Below are 21,718 nucleotides of genomic sequence, written 5' to 3'. Positions count from 1 at the left end.
GAACCCCTTCCCCTCTTTACCCCAGGATTGCATAGGTGTATTTTGTGGAAGATGAAACCTGCTAGGAGAGAAAAGGCAAAGATGTGAAGCTAAGGAGCCCAGCCCAGGCTGAGTTGCTGCTCGGCCTCTGCATACCCCGCAGGGGCCAAGAAAGATCTTGTTCCAACATGAACAGCGCCAGCATCAGGGCTCACAGACACTGAAAACAGGAAGTATGAGCCCTACTGGTGGGTTGAGCAATGCACTGCTAACAATCTTCAGACCATTTCCCAGCCACCTGACCGACCCCCAGCAAGCTGCTACCTCTTCCCAGTCACAGACCTCACTCTGGGGTAGCAGGAATCAGCCACTTCTCCAGCAACCAGTTTCAAGGCTCCAGATACAACCCTGTCACTCACTTTAGGGACTGCCTTTTTCTAGTGCTCCCTAAGTGCTGGACATTGTACTAAGTTCTTCACCTATTATCTGGTTTAATCCTTATAACAATCCTATGGGGAAGGTGCCATCCTTAGCCCCATTTAACAGCAGAGAGAATGGAGATACAGAGAGATTAGGTGACTTGCCCAAGACAATGTGGCTGGTAAGTAGCAGAGTGCTGGCTCCAGAGTGCACAGGCCCAGCACTCTCAGCAGGGCCCAACCTGAGGGAAGGTTAGCAGCCCTCTTTTCAAGCTCCCTACTTCAGGGATGCTGGGTGCAGGGAGGCTAAGTGTATCTGAATTTCAACCCTGGCCTAGATTATAATTCTTTCCTCTTAAAAGATTCCCAGGCCAAGTGAGCAAATCACACTCAGCCACCAGTTTCAAAGTAAAACTTTACCCTTCTCAAGCAAACCTCAGCCTTTTTGGTTGAAACCTGATTTCATTGAAGTGGTTTTTGTTTTCACCAGAACCCCTCCTTCTGAAATAGTCTGTGGCTCATTCTATCATCAGGACTCAACTTGATTTCCACTCATGCTCTGCCTTTCCTAAGCCAACCCTGCACAACAACAACACCCCTGAATACACCCCTCCACCCTCATCCCTGTTTGTCCACCTTCCTCCCCAGCTGTTGACATTTGAGCCCGCCCTTTGAATCACAGTGAGAGGAGTTTGCTGAGGTGTTCTTTAAATAACAGTACTACTGAGGTATACTAAATCACATACCATACAATTCACCCATTTAAAATGTGCAACTCAATGATTTTTTAGTATATTCACAGAGTTGTGCAACTATCACCACAATCAATTCTAGAACATTTTCACCACCTCAAAAATAAACCCCATACCGGGGAAGAGGGATAAATCAGGAGCTTGGGATTAACATACACACACTACTATATATAAGATAGATAACCAACAAGGACCTACTGTATAGCACAGGGAACTCTACACAATATTCTGTGATAACCTATATGAGAAAAGAATCGGAAAAAGGATGAATATATGTATATGTATAATTGAATCACTTTGCTGTACACCTGAAACTAACACAACATTGTAAATCAACTATAATCCAATAAAATTAAAAAAAAAGAAACCCCATACCTATTAGTAATCACTCCGATTTTCTCCCCAACCCCCTCAGCCCCTAATCTACTTTCTGTCTCTATGAGTTTGCCTATTCTGGACATTTCATATAAATAGAATCATATAACACCTAGTCTTTTGTGGCTGACTTCTCTCGCTACCACGTTTTCCAGTTTCATCCATGTTGCAGCATGTATTAGTACTAATGCTGAGTTTTAAGTAGCAAATTGGGAGAAAAGATAGTCTAGGCCCCCTTCCGACCTTGCAGTCCCATTGGGAGTCATTCAACAACCTTAAAAGAAAAATTTTTTTAAGGACCTTGACACCAGGCACTGTTTTAGATGCTGGGGATATAGGAATGAATAGGACATAGTGCTAGTCCTCAAGGAGCTCACAGCTTTGCAAAGGAGACAGAACGATGACCACAATTTAATGTGATAAAAATTGTAATATTTTTGCTATAATAAAAGTATGTATAAATATGTGGAACAATGATGAGGAAGTAAGTAATTCTGCCTTGGCAAATCAAGGGAGACTTCCCAGAGGAGGTGATATTTTACCTGGGCCTGCAAAGATGCAAAGAAATTTGCCAAACAAGGAGGAGAAAGGCATTCCAGGGATAAGGAAGATAATGAAGGCATGAAAAGAAAAGCAAGGTGTTCTCAAGAAGTGATGAATAAACTGCTGTGGTAGAGAAAAGAGTTGGAGGGGCAGTGAGCAAGCATGGAGTAGGGATGGGAGTAAGGAGCTGCTGGGATCCAGCAGGTGAGGACCCTTAGGCAGGGCTGATACTTAGTAGCAGGTGCAAGTACTTCTCAATCTCTAAAACACTGATGTCCCAAGATCCACACACACCCCACCCCTGACATGGTCCCCTGCCACCCAGCCTCTTTCCAGTTCTTCATAATCCAGCAACCACAGGGTTAATGCCTGGCAGAGGGCCCCTAGCAGGGGCCTCTGAGATTCCTTCCCTCCTCCAGCTGCCTTCCATGTGTTGGTACTCTGAAGTCCTGCTAGTTAAATATTTTGAATATCACTTCTTGCCCTCAGGCAGTAAATCTAGAAGGTTAATTAAGGTCATGGAGGCATAAAAAGTTTTTTTTTCTCTGAACTAAAAATTTCCACCCAATTGTAAAAGTAACTATAAAAGTAAAATGCTTCCATAGCATTCTACCGCCAGTTTTTAAAATTAATTTTTATTGGAGTATAGTTGCTTTACAAGGTTGTGTTAGTTTCTGCTGTGCAGCAAAGTGAATCAGTTATATGTATACATATATCCACTCTTTTTTAGATGTCCTTCCCATTTAGTTCACCACACAGTACTGAGTAGAGTTCCCTGTACTATACAGTAGGCTCTCATTTGTTACCTATTTTATACGTAGTAGTGTATATATGTCAAGCCCAATCTCCCAATTCATCCCCCCTCCACCCACCCAGCCATTGTTAACATCTCTAGCTTCTTGGGTCTCCTTTGCCATCTCAACCTTCTCTACTTGGCCCTGAATATTGGGTTCCCCAAGACCAGACCCTAGACCAGCTCCTCTTCCCACCCTAAACTCTGTCCCACACAGTCTTATTCACACCCAGGCTTAAATGACCATCAATCAACAGTTGATTTACAATGATTATCTCCAGCCAGACCTCTCCTCTGAGATCCAAACCCTTACTTTCCATTGTCCACTTGACGTCCTCTTTTGGTTTTCACATATAGGGCACTTCAAACTCAACCTGCCCCGAACCAGCCCTGTCTTCAGGTCCCAACCCGATGGGCTTCATCAATTACACTCTGTCTTGGGTGACGGCACCACTTCCATTCACATCCAGAAACCTAAAAGTCGTCCAGATGCTTCTCTCCTTTCACCACGCACCCCCTACCATCCCATCCATCTCCAAATCCTGGCAATTTGCCTAAGAGTTCTTTAAATTTATTTTATTTATTTATTTATTTTTGGCCCCATTGGGTCTTCGTTGCTGCGCGTGGGCTTTTCTCTAGTTGCGGCAAGTGGGGGCCATTCCTCGCAGCGGTGTGCAGCCTCTCATCGTGGTGGCCTCTTCTGTTGTGGAGCATGGGCTCCAGGTGCATGCGCTTCAGCAGTTGTGGCTCACGGGCCTAGTTGCTCCGCGGCAGGTGGGACCTTCCCGGACTAGGGCTCGAACCCGTGTCCCCTGCATTGGCAGGAGGATTCTTAACCACTGCACCACCAGGGAAGCCCTGCTTAAGAGTTCTTGAGGTCATCCATGTCTCTCCGTTTTCACCACCACCATTAGCTGAGCCCATCCCACCATCAACTCTTGCCTAGACCACCACAATAGCTTCCCAACTGGCCTCCCCCATGGACTATCTCTCTTAATAACTCCCACTGCTCCTGGCTGGCTAGCTTGGGCAGGGTCCAGCTCCTACCTCCTCTTTAGCTCCACCTGGCACCAGCCTCTCCCAGGCTTGCCCTATTCAGCCATTCTCTTACTCATCAGTTCCTCTCTCACCACAGGGCCCTTGTTAGTCATGTTCCTTCTGCGTGGGACGTTCTTTGACTGTTTAAGTTCTTCCTCATGCTTCAGAGATCTCTTTGCCAAGGAAGTCTTTCCTGGGTTGCCTCTATCTATAGAAGGTCTCACTATTTTGTCTACAGTCTCATTACACTATGTATCACCTCTCTGATGCACTTGTCACTATTGCAATTTTACTTCTGCTGCATCACTATTTGATTAACGTTTGCTTTTCCCCACCAAAATGTAACTTCCATGAGGGACAGTGTGTGGGTTTTTATGGTTTTTTAAATTAGTTACTTATTTTTGGCTGCATTGGGTCTTTGTTGCTGTACTCCAGCTTTCTCTAGCTGTGGCGAGTGGGGGCTACTCTTCATTGTGGTGCACAGGCTTGCGGTGGCTTCTCTTTGGCTTCTCTTGCTGCAGAGCATGGGCTCTAGGTGTGCTGGCTTCAGTAGTTGTGGCTTGCGGGCCCTAGAGCGCAGGCTCAGTAGTTTGTGGTGCACGGGCTTAGTTGCTCTGCAGCATGTGGGATCTTCCTGGACCAGGAATCGAACCTGTGTCCCATGCATTGGCAGGGAGATTCTTAACCACTGCGCCACCAGGGAAGTCCTGACAGTGTGTTTTGATCACCACTAAATCCCCAGCATCAAGCATGATGTCTAGAATATGGCAGATATTTAATAAATGCTTACTGAATGAATGCATTCTGATGTTTCCATTTTTTCTCTGCTTCTTTTTTACATAGTTGTGTTCACACTCTATACATAATTTTGTATCTTGTCCTTTGCTTTTGTCATATTTTGTCATAGCCATTTCCTGTGGTATTGCAAATCTCTCCAAGAGAGAGATTATTTACAATGTAGTTAATAACACCCATCCAACCTACCTTTCTGGATTGAGGCATCATAAAGTATGTGAAAGTTACTTGTAATCTATATGTACATATGAGACAGTATTATTTGCATTTAAAAGGAAATGGGGGTGAAATTTCTCTCTGGTGTCCTCCCCACCATTGCCCTTATACCCCTTTTCCTCAGGCATTTTTTTTTTTTGGTGCCCTTGTTCTGCCTGACCACCTAGTTAAGGTCTAAAATAACTCATTAACTTTAATATGCTACCAGCCCAAAGAGTTTACATTTTTTAAAAGGACTTCTAAAAGAAGGGCATTACAGCCAGTTTGGTGAGGTTTGGGGGCTGAGAGAGGACTCAAGATATTCACTGATTCATTGGTTTATTCTTCACTCATTTCACTCATTCATTTAACAAACATTTATCGAGAGTTGGTCATGGGCCTGGCACTGTGCTGTGTACTGGGTGTAGAGATGAAAGCCCCAGTCTCAGCTTCAATGGGCAAAAGGTAAAGTGAGGGACAGACAAGCAAGTGAGCAGACTACAGTGAGAGCATAGCTATGAGGAAGATGTGTGAGATGGGCATGGAGGGCTAACGGTGGAGTCTCAAAGGGCAAATATGGAAGGGACAAATGACAATCTGAGTACAGGAAACAGTATGTGCAAAGGTAAAGAGGAAGGAGAATGCATGGAGCCCTCAAGGAACTGCATGTAGTTCAAGTGGATGAGCTATACAGGGCCAATGTTAGAGAGGCAATTTGGCTGGAGGAATTGCCGAGAGCTGAAACCTGAGGGCCTAGAGGACCCTGCCTGCCACATGAAGGACTTTGGATTTTATTGTTATGGGGAGTCATTAGAAAGTTTGGAGCATGTGACAGCAGTGTGAAAGATTTGAGTAAAAGAAGATCCTTTGGCCTAGATGAGACTATGGGCAGGGAAAACCAGCTCAGAGACTAGTACAATTAGCCAGGTAGGAGCTGAAGAGTGTCTGAACCAGGGCAGTGGCAGTGATGTGGGAGGGGAGGGTACAGATATGGGAGATTTGGGGGGGATAGGATAGACTTGGAGCCTGGATGGGGTGAAAGGAGGAGAAGGACGTATCATTTGGTTTAGCCTCCTGTCTTTGGATAAGTAAGATACTGCATAATTTTACAGGTGAGAAACTGAGGTTTCACTGTAAGTGATTTCCCTAAAGCCATATCTAGTAGGTAGTTGACCGAACTAGAGTTACTACTGGTGCAGTTTTGAGGATCAGTATCTACAGGGCAAGCTAGACCTGCTGATGGCCTATGTGACTCTGTCCACTCAATTGGAAAAATCCTCATCACCATAATCACCAAGTGGTGATGTCATCCAAACCTATGGGGGTTGACGCTTGTTTCCTAAACATCCCAGGTCTGTTCAGCCCTGTGACTATGGTTCTGACTTAAGGAATTTCTCCAAAACCTCCCAGTGCACTGTCAGCGCACTGATGCACTGTCAGTGAACTGGTGGACGGGTCTGTGGTATGTATAAGGGGATTAGCAGACGCTGTATCTAGCTGTTTGCCTTATGGCTTCCTAGAACTGAGACATGACTTCTGGTGTTCGGGAAGATCATACACACTTGACACATAACCAAGTTCAGCATGCAGGGTGTGAAGGTGAAGTCGATTTTGTAAGAACTCTGGCTGTTAGTGTTTTCAACCCAATCCCTCCATCCCCCTTTTCTGTGGTCTGCCAATTGCCTTTACTTTCTCACTCCCTCTGAATATAAAGGAAAGGGAATGACTTTCCTTTCTCACCTGGCTCTTCTCATCCTCCCTCTGCAGTCTCTTTAGCTCTCTCTTTCCAGAGCTGGCGTCAGTGCCATGGGTGAACAGGACTCTAGCTCCAGTTGGGCTTTCCCTCTGAGTAGCCTGGTGACATGGGTCAGCCCCTACCTCAGATTTTCTCTTACTGCTCACTACACCTGTATACCTCTTTCCATCACAGGCTGAGAGGCTCTGCCTAGGGAACTCTAAGCTTTTGAGCCCCAAGGTTAACAGCTATCGATCAGATCACTTTTATTCTCCACTGGAATTTGGCCACCATCCCTGGCTATTAGAATTCTGCCAGATGCCCCAATGGTGAGCTTACCAGAAGTCCTGCTCTGACAGCCCCTTCTTGTAGCCCCATCACATCAAGACTCCCTCAGGCACTTACCTTGGCCCTTTCTCCTTAGCTGGACTACTTCATGGCTGAGAGAATGAGGAGGAAGGATGGACAGAGGCACGGGGTGGGAGAAACACTTTGCTTAGAACATCCATCTAAAGCAGTGGCTCTCCAGGTACGGTCCTTAAATCAGCAACTTCAGATCACCTAGCACATGTTAGAAGTGCAAAATTATCAGGTCCCACTCAAACCTACTGAATCAGCAACTCTAGAGGTGGGGCCCAGCAATCTGTGTTTTAACAAGACCTCCAGGTGATTCTTTTACATACTTAAGTTTGAGAACCACCCATCTAATGCATTGATTCTCAGACTTCAGTATGCACACGAACCACCTGGGGAGCTTGTTAACCATAACGTGGTTAAACAAAACTGGATTGGTATCTGGGCAACTGTATTTTTAGCAAGCTCCCTAGGTGATTCTGGTATTCATCAAAGATTGAGAATCACTGATCTAAGGAATTCATTTTATCAGTTAGCTGAGTCTCCTGGGGAGGGAGCAGACAGAAGGCTGTGGAAGTGTCTCTCCAAGTTACAAATGCCACCTGCATCTGCACTTCTGGGGAGCTTGTTAGAAAAGCAGGATCTGAGTATCAGATGTATTGACCCCAAATCTCTGGACCTGAGGACCTGGCAGCCACATTCAGAGTTCTCCAGGTGATTCTTATGCATGTGAAAGTTTGATAACCCCGGAGCAACAGGTCAGCAGGCATTCTCAATGATGGATGCATGTTAGAATCACCTGGGGAGCTTTAACAGTGACCTGATATCTGAACCCCACCTCCAGAGAGTCTGATTTAATTGGTCTGGGATGGGGCTTCAATATTTTATACAAGTCATCCCTCCCACCCCCACCCAAGTGATTTTAATGTATCGTTAGGGTTAAGAACCATCAGGTTAAAGGATGATGCAGATCTGGGAAGAATCAGGAAATAAGAGAAAGCGAAGGAGTGCCAAAGAAACAATTGGTGGAATCCTGTGGGGGAGGTTAGAAATGTCAAGTTGGAAATAGGGAGGAGATAGAAAGGTGGGAAGGGCCTCAGGTGGGAGGGGGAGTAGGTTGGCTTGAGTGGTGCGGAGCTTGGTGTAGGAAAAGGGTTAGTGTATTAGTTTTCTACTGCTGCTGTAACACACTACCACAAATTTAGTGACTTAAAATAACATAAAGGCATTATTTTACAATTCTGGAGGTCAGAAATCCAAAATGCGTCAGCAGGGCTGAATTCCTTCTGGAGATTCTAGGGGAGCAGAATCCATTTCCTTGCCTTTTCTAGCTTCTAGAGGCTACCCATATTCCTTAGCTCATGACTCCACATCACTCTGACCTTTGCTTCTGGCATCACATCTCCCTCTCTCACTCTGACTCTCCTGTTTCCCTCTTATAAAGATCCCCTTATACATTGTGATTATGTCGGTCCTACCCAGATAATCTAGAATAATCTCCCCATCTCAAGATCATAACTTAATCACATCTGCAAAGTCCCTTTTTTCATGTAAGCTAACATAGTCATAGATTCCAGGGATTAGGATGTGGATATTCTTGAGGGTCATTATTTGGCCCACAACAGTCCACTCTCTGGCCCCCAAAGATTCACAATCATCACATATACAAAATACACTCACCCCCATTCCAACATCCTCCCAAATCTCGACCCATTAGAGCATGAACTCAAAGCCTAAAATCTCATCACCTCAAAAGCCCCAACTTTCATCATCTAAATATTCTTAAATAAGGTATGAGTGAGGCACTGGATATAATCCATCCTAAGACCCATGTTCTCTCCATCTGTGAAACTCAAGAAACAAGTTATCTGCTTCTAGGAATAGGCATAGGATAATAGTTATAGACATTCTAATTCAAAAAGGGAGAAAATGGAAGGAAAAAAGAAGTCACTGGCCCCAAGAAATGTCAAAATACTGCTGGGCAAACTCCTTTCGATTTCAAGGACTGAGAATAATCCTCTGTGGCTCAAGGCTCTGTCCTCTGGGGTTGCCCCTCCTCTCTCAGAGTCATTTTTCCTTTTACCTGAAGGGTAACTTACGTTTGCAGCAAGAACTTTTATCACCCTGTTTCCTGCCTGTGGAATGTTGAGAGTCTGATAATCTTCTTTCATTTTGTTTTCTCTGTCACTTTCAGTCCAAAGTGTTTCTACTGATATAAAATTCTTACGAACCTTGTGGGTCTCTCACATATGTCATAGGCATTCACTCCATTAGATAAAAGTCTTCTCCACAAATTTTTCTTGGACGATCCCATCTCTATCTCTGGATTCTGCTGAGATGGTTGTGGGGATCCATGAGTAACATGCCCAATCCATTGTAAGAGCATTTTGTAGTAATAAATGCTCTGACTTTTTGTATTAGCAGAAGGTCGTCCAGCCACAACTTTGACTTTCTCTCTGGAGTATTGTTTCCTGAGAGTGAATCTGCTAATTATAACGTCTTTTCCAATCTGGATAGAGTGAGAATCTCCCAGACCACTAAGTCCTGGTTCCTTTTTATTCAGAGTTCTTCCCTCAGTTTACTTCTTTCCTCTCACATTTTACTATAAAGATCAGACATAAATCAGATTTCACCTTCAACACTTTGCTTGGAAATCTCCTAAGCTAAATACCCAAGTTCATTCCTCACAAGTTCTGCTTTCCATAAAACTATAGGATACAATTCAGCTAAGTTTCTGCCACTATATAACAAAGACACCCCCCTCTTCAGTTTCCAATAAAATATTCCTCACTTCCAGGCCTTCACCAGCTGTACCTTCAATGTCCATATTTTTACAAATATTCTGTTTATGATTTAGATATTATCTAAAACAATATGTTTTCTCTACTGTGCTCTTCACTTTCTTCTTATCCCTCACCAGTAGAGTTTTTAACATCCATAGTTCTACTAACAGGCTGTTCAAGACAACCTAGGCTTTTTCTATCATGCTTCTAAAAATTCTTCCATTTACTGCCTACTGCCCAATTCCAAAGCCACTTAGTTTTTAGGGTATTTGTTACATCAGTGCCCTACTCTTGGTACCAAAATCTACATTAGTTTCCAATTTCTGCTATAACAAAGGACCACAAATATAGTAGCTTAGAATAATACAAATGTATTATCTTACAGTTCTAGAGGTCAAAAGTCCAAAATGAATCAGCAGGACTGGAGGGTCTAGGTGGAATCTCTTTCCTTGCCTTTTCCAGCTTCTAAAGGCTGCCCACATTCCTTGGCTCATGGTCCCATAGCACTCTGACCTCTGCTTCCTTCATTACCTCCCTTCCTCTCACTCTGGTCCTTCTGTTTCCGTCTAAGGGACCCTTGTGATTATATTGGGTCCACCTGGATAATTCAGGACAATCTCCCCATCTCAAGATCCTTAACTTAATCATATCTGCAAAGTCTCCTTTGCCATATAAGGTAACATATTCATAAGTCCCAGGGATTAGGATGTTGACATCTTTGGGAGGCCACTATTTGCCTACTATAGTTAGCACAGCTTAATGGAAGTGGAAACAGTTGTTTCAGGAACAGTGAAAGTCAAGCAGAGGTGAAGGTCCCCAGTCTGCAGTCCAGCTTTTCCCAGGGTTGGGTTGGTCATGTCTGGCTGGCTCCAGGAAGCCCCTGGCGTGGCTGAGATGTTTGGTCTGTCACATGGTTATTGGTGTTCCTCAGGACCTGGACTTTCTCCTCTACTCAGAGAGAGGAGGAGGGAAATAACATTTACTGAGGGCCCACCAAGTGCCTGGAACACAGACAGGCAAAGAAGCCACAGATTCTTGATTCTCTGTCCTAAGGCCTTGCCCCTGGCCTGGGACTCCAAAGTCCCTCAAAGAGCAGGGGTTCTTAGCATCCACAATCAGACTTGTAGTGGTCCCTGCAACCCCCAACCGCTAATCTCCTTCCTGGGCAGGCAGTTGTGTCATGTTGGGCAGCACCTTTCCCTCCCTGGCACCTGTGTGTGACTCAGACCCCCAGGTAAAGCCCAACCCAATGGGAAGTGACTAAGCATTGCACTTTGCTTCCTCTTATTGGGGAGAGAGGAGGAAGCCTGAAGCTGGGCCTGGCCCTCTCCCTCACTCAGATTTCTCAAGATAGTAAGGGAGAGGGTGGGGCTTTGCAGGTGACCGCACCAGGGAAGGTCCCCTAGAGCATCCCCACACTTCTACTTTTACTGTGTGTATGTGTGTGTGTGTGTGTGTGTGTGTGTGTGTGTTTGTACAGTTTAGGAGATTTGAGGGTGGTGGGCATGCTGGGATCTACCAGATTTTCCCAACTTCTACCTTGCTGCCTTTGAGGAGAGTCTAAAGTTTGTTTCCTGCACCCAATGAGACAATTTTCTTGAGTATGGAAAGTGGGATTTGGGGAATCAGGAGGACTGTTGCCTATTGCCCAGGCTGGAGTCCTGACAGTGCTAAATTACAAAGACTCTGTTTAAAATGCATAGTTGGACATCTCTGGAAGGTTGCATGGTACTGTAGTTGTCTCTAGGAAGGGAAAGTGGGTGGTTGGAGGACAGGAAAGGGAGCCTTACTTTTCTCTCTTACTCTTCTTTGATAACTTTTTCTTTTTTTTTTGCGGTACACGGGCCTCTCACTGTTGTGGCCTCTCCTGTTGCGGAGCACAGGCTCCGGATGCGCAGGCCCAGCGGCCATGGCTCACGGGCCCAGCCGCTCCGCGGTATGTGGGATCTTCCCGGACCGGGGCATGAACCCGTGTCCCCTGCATCGGCAGGCGGACTCTCAACCACTGCGCCACCAGGGAAGCCCCCTGATAACTTTTAAATTTTGTTCCATTTGCAAGTACTCCCTATTCAAACAGAAAGAATAATACATCGTTACCCAAGAAAGAAGAGAAAAAGAGAATCCTTTTCCATATTAGTGCTAAAGTAATTCACAGTGTTAGTCATTGACTGGACAAGCACTATGGCTTCCTGTTGGACATCAGGCACTGTACTAGGTACTGGAGACTCTGCAGAGAGCAATGCAGCATCCCTTGCTTCACAGAGATCCCCGTCGGGAGAGTGACTGAGACAGAGAACCAGGACCACGCAATGTCAGAAGCATGATGATGGGGAAGGTGCAAAGAAGGCTCCTCTGGCCAGACTCGGGGAGAGGAAGCCTTCCTGGACCTGGTGCTGTCCATGCTGAGACTCAAAGGGTACATAGGAGTTAGCCAGGGGAGAAGAGAGAACCAGGCACGTGGAACATCACAACAAGTACAAAGAGTGCAAGGGCCATAAAAAAGTCTTGGTTGCTTCCCTGGAATTGCAAGCACTTGATAGCTCTGGAGTGTTGAGTTTGGAGGAGGTGTTGGAGAAATGAAGTTAAAGAGGTAAGGTCAGATTACGAAGTGTTTTATAAACAAGCTTAAGATAAGTTAGTGGTCACTTTGAAGGCAGGTGTGGAGCACCTAGGGACAAGGGTTAATAATAACCCACAGGTATTGGAATGCTCTTTTATGCCAAGCACTATAATCTTTTTACGTAAGTTTCTTCATTTAATCCTCCCAGAAAGCCTGAGATATTTACTATTTTTTTTTTTTTCTATTTTATGAGTGAGGAAACTGAGGCTTAGAGAGGTTAAATTCAGTGGGAAACATTACAGGGTCACACAGGAAATACTATAGATGTCTCAACACACAGCTAGCCCAGGGCAAAGCTGGGGTCTCTCAGAGGCACTCACTCAGTCTGCAGTGCTACTTCCTCATTCAGATAGAGCAGTGGTTCTCAACAGGGAGTGATTTTGCCCCTCAGGAGACATCTGGCAGTGTCTGGAAACATTTTTGGCTGTTACAGCTAGGGGGATGCTACTGGCATCTAGTGGGTAACTAACATCCTACAAAAGACAGTCACACACAGCAAAGAATTATCTGGTCCCAAATGTCAATAGTGCCAAGGTTGAGAAATCCTGAGACAGAGAATGAATTGTAAGGGGCAGACATAGGGAGGTAGCCAGAGGGTGAGCGTGAGAGTTTTAGAAAAAACTATTTTTTTTAAGGACTTGTATATACTGTATTTACAGCAGCAAGAGACAGGGGTCAGTGGCAACAAAGTCCTGGATGGACCGGACACATCCTTTTCCCAGTATGCTCCTGCCGCTCCCAAGTACCAGTTTTAAGAGTTCAGAGAGAGGCTTCCCTGGTGGCGCAGTGGTTGAGAATCCGCCTGCCAATGCAGGGGACACGGGTTCTAAGCCCTGGTCTGGGAAGATCCCACTTGCTGAGGAGCAACTGGGCCCGTGAGCCACAATTACCGAGCCTGAGAGTCTGGAGCCTGTGCTCCATAACGAGAGAGGCCGCGATAGTGAGAGGCCCCGTGCACCGCGATGAAGAGTGGCCCCCGCTTGCCACAACTGGTGAAGGCCCTCGCACAGAACCGAAGACCCAACACAGCCATAAATAAATAAATAAATTTAAATCATTTGGGCTTCTAAGAAGACCTCTGCTTAAAAGACAACAACAACAAAAAAAGAGTTTAGAGAAAACCAATGATGAATTATCCTAGAGTTGCCCAGAGCTAACTCTGAAGAGTTTCCTGCCACCTGATAGACCCAGGACTGTTAAGGGATACTAGCCAAGATGACTGCCTCCTCACCTATTCTGAATAGATCAGAATAGAACCCTATTCCGATAGGCCAGGACTCCCAGCTCTGATGCTGCTGACACATGGTACTGGAGCCCAACATTTTTGGTCAATGCATAATTTCAACAAATGATAACAAGCAGCAGCCAAGAGACCAGAGACACAAGAAGTATATTGCAAACCTTATTGCCTGAATATGCTATTCTCACAAGTATCCCTTCCACCTGGGTCAAGAGAGGATATTAGGTGGGTTACCTGCCTATTCACTGATTTAACACAGAGCCCTCCCTTGTCTTTCTACCTGTAAACTCCAGACTCCTATAAAGTGGGTCTTTATAGGAAGCATGTAAAAACTCAGAGGATGAGGCAAAACACTGCTTTAGTTTCGAGGATGTTTCATGTTGGGTACTTGTACTCCTGAGTGCTTTAGATCAGCGGTCCCCAGCCTTTTTGGCACCAGGGGCCTGTTTCATGGAAGAAAATTTTTCCACGGACCAGGGGTAGGGGTATGGTTCTGGCAGTAATGCAAGCGACGGTTCAGGCGGTAATGCTAGCGATGGAGAGTGATGGGGAGCGGCAGATGAACTTCGCTGGCTCGCTCTCCCTCCCCTCACCTCCTGCTGTGCGGCCCAGTTTGGTTCCTAACAGGCCAAGGACAGGTGGTTGGGGACCCCTGCTTTAGATCTTGCTTATCTCTAGGTTTCCAATCTTTACCTGAGCTCTTAACTGTTTCCCTCCTGGTTCTTGTCTGGCTCTGCAGTTTGACTCTCAACAGATGTGTCTGTCCTAATTGGGCTTTCCAGCAGACCTTGTCCCTGTTCCAGGCCTACATGAGTCATCAAAGTCTTGCCTCTGTCTTCCCTATTATAGCTTTTCATCTTGTCCACTGTCTTAGCCCTGAGAGTGAGGAAAAGTTGTCCCTAAGGCCTAGGATCTAAGAGTGCTCAGGAAGATCCACCTTTTCCTACATCTGAGAGTCCATTCTTAGACAGTTAAATTCTTCTAAACATCCTGTGTTTCCCAAAGTGTCCACATGGAAATTCCGGGAGGTAGATACTAAGTGGAACAAAGATTTTTGTAGCCAAATAAGTTTGGGGAATGCTCTGTGGACTTAGTTTCTTGTCTACAACAAGGCTTCTCAGAGCCCTTGAAATACTATGTTCAGAATAAAGGTCCAATAAGGGCATTTATACAGTTCACAATCCATTACCCCAAACCCTTGGGATGAGATGTATTTGGAATTCAGAATTTTTCAGATTTCAATAAGGTAATGTGATGAATATGCTATTTATCCCATAGCATCCCCAGCAGAGTGGGACAGGCCCTGTAATCACATATTTCTGCAGAAAAACTTCTGGATAGTCACACTAAGTAAGTTAAATAAAGAATCTGAAAACTTACAGATCAATTTAGGTCAGGTTCTGTCCCTGAGTTATGAAAAAACTTTTGGTTTTCAGGACTTTTTGGACTTCAACATTGTGGATAAAGGATTGTGAACCTGTGTATGAAGCCCCACCAAATATATTTTGGCCACAGAACCTCCCTTTTCCAGGAGCATCCAGTAGGAATAGCATCCCCAGACTCTTGACACCTGAGCTATTGGTCTGCAAGACAACTTTCCCACGGGAGGGAACACACTGTGGCCTCGCCAGGCACTCACATTAGCCTCATCATCTCTGGTGACAACTAGATGAGATGTGGATTCTGATAGCTGAACAAGGAGGTGGAGGTTGAAAGACTGAGCACCCACCAGACACAGCAGATCTGGTTGGGTAGTCATGGTGCTCAGCCTTCAGGTCCTGGGTGGAAAAAAGGGGCATGAGGAAGAGCAGCACTGTGGAAACATGGGCTAGTGTTTTCCTCCTAGCACTCTTCCACATTTTTCAAATTGCTTTTAAAAACTTCACATTTTCCCCTCCCTGATTATTGTTTTCTACTGCAAGGAGTTGCTCTGAGTGTTGCTGAGGGAGAGAGGCAGGCCCAGTGCTGATGTTCACCCTGAGAGCAAGATGCTGGGTCCCTGGGAAGATGGCTTCCTGTTGTTCTGGCATCATTGTTCTAGCCCAGAGTTGAGGTGTGGTTGTGGGGCACACATGAGGCCAGTGTCCCCTGGGATAGGAGGAGGATGCTGGATTTCTGGAATATTTCCAGGAAGACTTCCTGCTTTGACAAAAACAACACAAACACAGGAAAAGGGTCTGGGGCCTAAGGGGAGGGAATAATGAACCAGAGTGGAGACTTTGGAATGGAGGCTTGTACAGAGAACAGCCAGGTACAGAGAAGCTTTCCCCTCGCCATCCAGCTATGTTCCTCTGGCCAGCAGAGAGCATTTCTCCACTGAGGGTGACAGGTTGGGAGCTGGAAGAGGGGGACCACTAACTCTTGAACCTTCTCCACCTTCCTCTTATCCACTCTGCACTTAGTGTCATATTTCACTGTAGCCTGGTCCATGGATGGTGAGGGTGGAGAGGGGACAGTGGACCAGTGGCCATTTAGCTAGGGTCTCACGTTTATGAAGGGCCTCAAATACAGACCTTAAATGTGTAGGGTTTTATATCCATCAAAGAGCTACACTCAGCCTCACTCACTGGGATTAGCAGAAAACATGCATCCCAAACTTGTCCCATTACCAGATCACCAGCTGTAGTGTGCTGTAAACGATTATTATTTTCATATGGCTTGTGAATTGCACCATTATGCTGCATTACATGTGTGTACGTATGTGTGTATGGGGGGGTCACAAGCTTTAATTTACTAAGTATAAATATTTGAAATAGACCACAATTTAGTAACTATTTTTTGGCAATTAAAAAACATCAGGAGCCAAAAAATATGGTAGTAAACATATTTTAAAAAATAATAAAATGGAAATAGTCTGGCCCTATCTTCACATCTGAGAAGGATAAAGGGAACTCCAAGCAGGAGGCTCAGAGTGCTTATCCCAGCTGGGTGGTTGGACTCAGAGCTTGTAGAGGACAGGGTATGCTGCCAGCCTCTGGGACCTCCTTTCACTGCTCTGGCCAACTCTGGCTTCATCTGCATCACTCTAGCGGCCTCTGCTGGGTTAGGGGTGAAAGGCGACCAAGGATCAGGTGGCGCTCAGAACTCTGGCTGGGAAGCTGGGTGGAATTGCCTAATGGGCAGTGTGAGGGCCTTGGTATCAGAAGGGACTCAAAGAAGATAAGATCTGGCGACCTCAAGGCTATTTATGCCATGCTCCGGTTTAACAAACTTCTGATAGTGGTGCTGAGGATGGGAGGCCAGTCCAGATCCGAAGGCAAGATGGCTGCACCCAGGAAGAGAAATATTCTATTGCTGGGTGGGGATTCATGACTCAATTTCTTCTCTTCTGACTCATTTCTCCACATAGTGACCACCAAAGGGCTTGGCCTCTCTGAGAAGGGCAGCCATCCTCCTCCATACAGCTGGTCATGACCCCTCCGATTCAGAGAGAGAGACCAGGAAGACTTGCTGAGGCCTCCTGGCCACAGCTGAGTTCTGTGACCCAGCTTTTACTAAGGGACCTTGTTCTGAGGACAAGTGGGAGCCTTACCCAGCCAGTTAATGAAAATCCTTCTTCTTTTGCATGTGACATTTATCCCTGTGAGGTAGATGGTAGCGTTCAGGCCCCCAAACCCTTCTTTGAACATAACGGTGACCAAGTGGGTCCCAGTGAGTATTGGGGATAAAAATAATACACGGGAGCTCACAGCTTAGTGCAGCTGCCGTGGCTAGTGACAGAAGCTGGTATCAGGTTATGGAGAAAATAGAGCCTTTTAGGTCTGGCAAAGGCTCACTTCAAACAGACAGAGGTTGTCGTCATCATGAGTAAAGCAGTTTATACCCCAACAGCTTGCTTTCCCCCTTCACTCTGTTTCTCATTCAACATTGCAGATGGAAACTTTAAACTGTAGAAAAAGCAGCTGAGTTTCATATGGACTAAGAACACTTATGTGTGAACTTTGGGTCTTAAGTCACTAGTGGTAGCAGCCTCTCCCAGTTCTGCCTGTTTCTCTTGCTTTGTATATTACCCAGGGTTTCTGAAATCATGCCGTTCCTCTACTCATATGCCCGGGTCAGCCCAGGCTGCTTGATGGTACAGGGCCTTGTCACAGTTGTGGATTTCACAGAACAGAGATGGTGGCTCAACCACAAAACGGTGGTTGGCTTTATCAATGGAAAACCATATTTATAGTAATTGAAAAAACCTATTTCTGGAGCAGTCTGTATCGAGGAATCAGATTTGCTCAGACTCAGGATTACTACCTGCAATGTACAGGAAACTCCCAAAGATCAACAAGAAAAAAGACCAGAAATCCAATGGAAAAGTGAGCAATGGATAAATTAGGAAATCATAGAAGGGAAATCAGAAGAGCTGGCAAGTTTGTAAAGATATGCTTAACCTTAGAAGCATTCTGAGCGATGCAAATTAAAACATGATATCACTTTGCATCCTTAGATTGGCAAAAGTTAGACAAGTCATATATCACTTACCAAGTGTTGGCAAGGATGTGGGGAAAGCGGAACCACTGCTGGTGGGGGTATAAACTTGTAGAACTATTCTAGAAGCCATCTGACTCTATTTCATGAATTTAAATATGTTATACCCAAAGAGCCAATGATCCCACTCTTGGGTATATTGCTCGCCCAAAACTCTCAAACAGGCCTATAATGGAACATAAACAAGTATATTTGTCAGCAGATTGTGTGTGGAGGCAAACCTGGGTGTCATCCCTGGAGAAATGGAGCAGTGAAATGTGTGGATGCATGCTTGGAAGTACTGTGTAGCCACCAGACACAATGAACCAGAGGTACTTAAAGCCACACATCAATCTTAAAAACATGTGTCATATAAAGAAGAAATACAATAAGGTCTATGGTACAATAACATTTACGTAGACTGAAGTCACGTCTATCCATAAAAGAGCACTATGTATCTTTTAGGAATACCAATATACCTGTGGACATACATTACACATATTATAGTGAGTGCCCTTTATAGGGTGGGGAGGAAAATAAATGATTAGGGGAATGAATGGGAAAAAAATAAAAGAGGGCACCTATCTACTAATGACGAAATGATGTACCATCAACTGAAGAGATTTGTCCAACTCTCTGTGCCAGAGACATAAAATAAATTGCTGTCAAAAATCTTCATACAGGGATTTCCCTGCTGGGGCACTGGTTAAGAATCTGCCTGCCAATGCAGGGGACACAGGTAAAAAAAAAAAAAATGTATTAAAAAAATTTTTTTTCATACAGATGGTCAAAAATAAGGGCATCTTGGGCTTCCCTGGTGGTGCAGTGGTCGAGAGTCCGCCTGCCGATGCAGGGGACACGGGTTCGTGCCCCGGTCTGGGAAGATCCCACATGCCGTGGAGCAGCTGGGCCTGTGAGCCATGGCTGCTGAGCCTGCGCATCTGGAGCCTGTGCTCCGCAACGGGAGAGGCCACAACAGTGAGAGGCCCGCGTACCGCAAAAAATAAAAATAAAAAATAAGGGCATCTGGAGCTTCCCCTAATGATTTGAAGAGTTGGTGGCTATATAAAGTTTGGATAGACATTTCAAAGGAAGGACCACGAAGATCATCACAAAATGCTTCAGGCATCTTGCAGGCATTTTAAGGTGACGCAGGGATTGTATGAATGAGAAAGCAGGTAAAGTGTTAGGCCACCAGGTGACATGCCCAGGGAAGTCATGGAGTGAAATTACAGTGGAAAGTATAGGGAAGATGCACACTGAGGGAAGCCAGAACACAGTGGATCCAGTCCTGTCCTGGGTGAGATGTCTCCTGATAGGCAAACCTCTGGCTCCTGGAATCAGTCTATGCAGAGAGGGGGGAGTGAGCAGGATTTGTTTGACTAAAGGAATCTTCATGGAGACCTCATATCTATGGGGTCCTTAAAGGCAGTCTTTGGAGAAGCACATAAGGAAAGCAAATGATTGGCCTGAAAGCAAGGTGATAGAAAAATGAAGGAAGGCACTCTGACCCCAGGTTAGTGCTACATGTGGGGAAAGAAAGGGAGCAATTTAAGAAGCAGGTGAAATTTGTAAAAACTTATTTGTCCCAATGCAATGTGGTAACCTGGACCAGAAAAAGGACATAAGTACACAAAAATCTGAACAATGTCTGAATTTACGTTTATAGTACAGTACTAATGTTAATTTCTTAGTTTTGACAAGTGGATCATTCTTAGGTGTATGTAAGGTGTTAACATTAGGGCAAGGTGAGTGAAGTCCAGACAGGAACTCTCTCTTTGCAAATTTTCTGTAAATCTAAAATTATTTCAAAATAAAAAAATTTAAAAGGTAAAAGCTCCAGTCCAAAGGCATTTAAAATGAAATGGAAATAAGTAAATATATCAATCAGGTATATATTATATCTAAGATGTATGCATACATATGTGTTTATATGCACATATATATGTGCATATATATGTGTTTATAAAGGTGTGAATTTTAAAGTTCGGGAGAATTTACACCAATATGTTATTAACTCTAGGTCATATTATAACTAGGATGTGGATGCTATAGGTTATTGATTCTTTTCTTTATAGTTTTTTGTATTGTCTGAATATTTTAAAATAAAAATGTGTAAATGTTATAATTATGAGAAAAATACCTCATCTGGGTCTGCCTGAAAGAACAGGGTGCCAGGCGCAGAAACTTCCCTGGATGTCTTGCACAGATTCCAACCCCCACTGGGTCCCAGGCTCCATTTCTCCCAGGGCCAGGTTTGAGCAAATCCCCTGCAGATGAGCAGCCTTCCTCTCCCTCTGCGAGGTCATCGGTGAAAATGCGTGGTCCTGTGGGTGTTCAGGGAGAAGCACTGATACTCTTATTGGTGGTCAGAGAGCTATGAGCATGTTCACATTCTGCCTGTTACTGGGCATGTGTGGGATGCAGAGTGTGGACTCTATGTATAGACCAATAGTGTTTATTCCTCCTTTCTCTCTCTTTTCTCCATTGTATATTCTTGCCTCCTTTGTCAAAGATAAGTTGACCATATGTGTATGGGTTTACCTCTGGGCTTTGTATCCTGTTCCATTGATCTATATTTCTCTTTTTGTGCCAGTACCATACTGTCTTGATTACTGTATCTTTATAGTATAGTCTGAAGTCATGTAGCCTGATTCCTCCAGCTCTTTTTTCTTTCTCAGGATTGCTTTGGCTATTCGGGGTCTTCTGTATTTCCATACAAATTGTGAAATTTTTTGTTTTAGTTCTGTGAAAAATGCCATTGGTAATTTGATAGGGATTGCATTGAATCTGTAGATTGCTTTGGGTAGTATAGTCATTTTCACAGTGTTGATTCTTCCAATCCAAAAACATGGTATATCTCTCCATCTGTTTGTATCATCTTTATTTTCTTTCCTCAGTGTCTTATAGTTTTCTGCATACAGGTCTTTTGTGTCCTTATGTAGGTTTATTCCTAGGTATTTTATTCTTTTAATTGCAGTGTTTCCTTAATTTCTCTTTCAGATGTTTCGTCGTTAGTGTATAGGAATGCAAGAGATTTCTGTGCATTAATTTTGTATCCTGCTACTTTACCAAATTCATTGATTAGCTCTAGTAGTTTTCTGGTAGCATCTTTAGGATTCTCTATGTATAGTATCATGTCATCTGCAAACAGTGACAGTTTTACTTCATCTTTTCTGATTTGGATTCCTTTTATTTTTTTTTCTTCTCTGATTGCTGTGGCTAAAACTTCCAAAACTGTGTTGAATAACAGTGGTAATAGTGGGCAACCTTGCCTTCTTCCTGATCTTAGTGGAAATGCTTTCAGTTTTTCACCATTGAGAATGATGTTGGCTGTGGGTTTGTCATATATGGCCTTATTATGTTGAGGTAAGTTCCCTCTATGCCTACTTTGTGGAAGGTTTTTATCTTCCTTTCTCTTTTGATGTTTAATATTTCTTAATTACAAAAGTAATTAATAGATGTGCCCTCTAACAAATTTAGAAAACATGAATGTGTAAATAAAAAAGTAGAAATCCCCCATATATGGCTCAAGCATGTTTTCAAAAATAGACTTTTTTAAAGAAAAGTTTTAAATTTACAACAAAATTGAATGGAAGGTACAGAGATTTCCCATATACTCCCTACTCCAGTATCAAC

The sequence above is a fragment of the Neophocaena asiaeorientalis genome, unplaced genomic scaffold, assembly GCF_003031525.2.
Source record: "Neophocaena asiaeorientalis asiaeorientalis breed wild unplaced genomic scaffold, Neophocaena_asiaeorientalis_V1.1 scaffold484, whole genome shotgun sequence".
Classification (NCBI taxonomy): Eukaryota; Metazoa; Chordata; class Mammalia; order Artiodactyla; family Phocoenidae; genus Neophocaena; species Neophocaena asiaeorientalis.
This window is presented reverse-complemented; position numbering follows the sequence as displayed.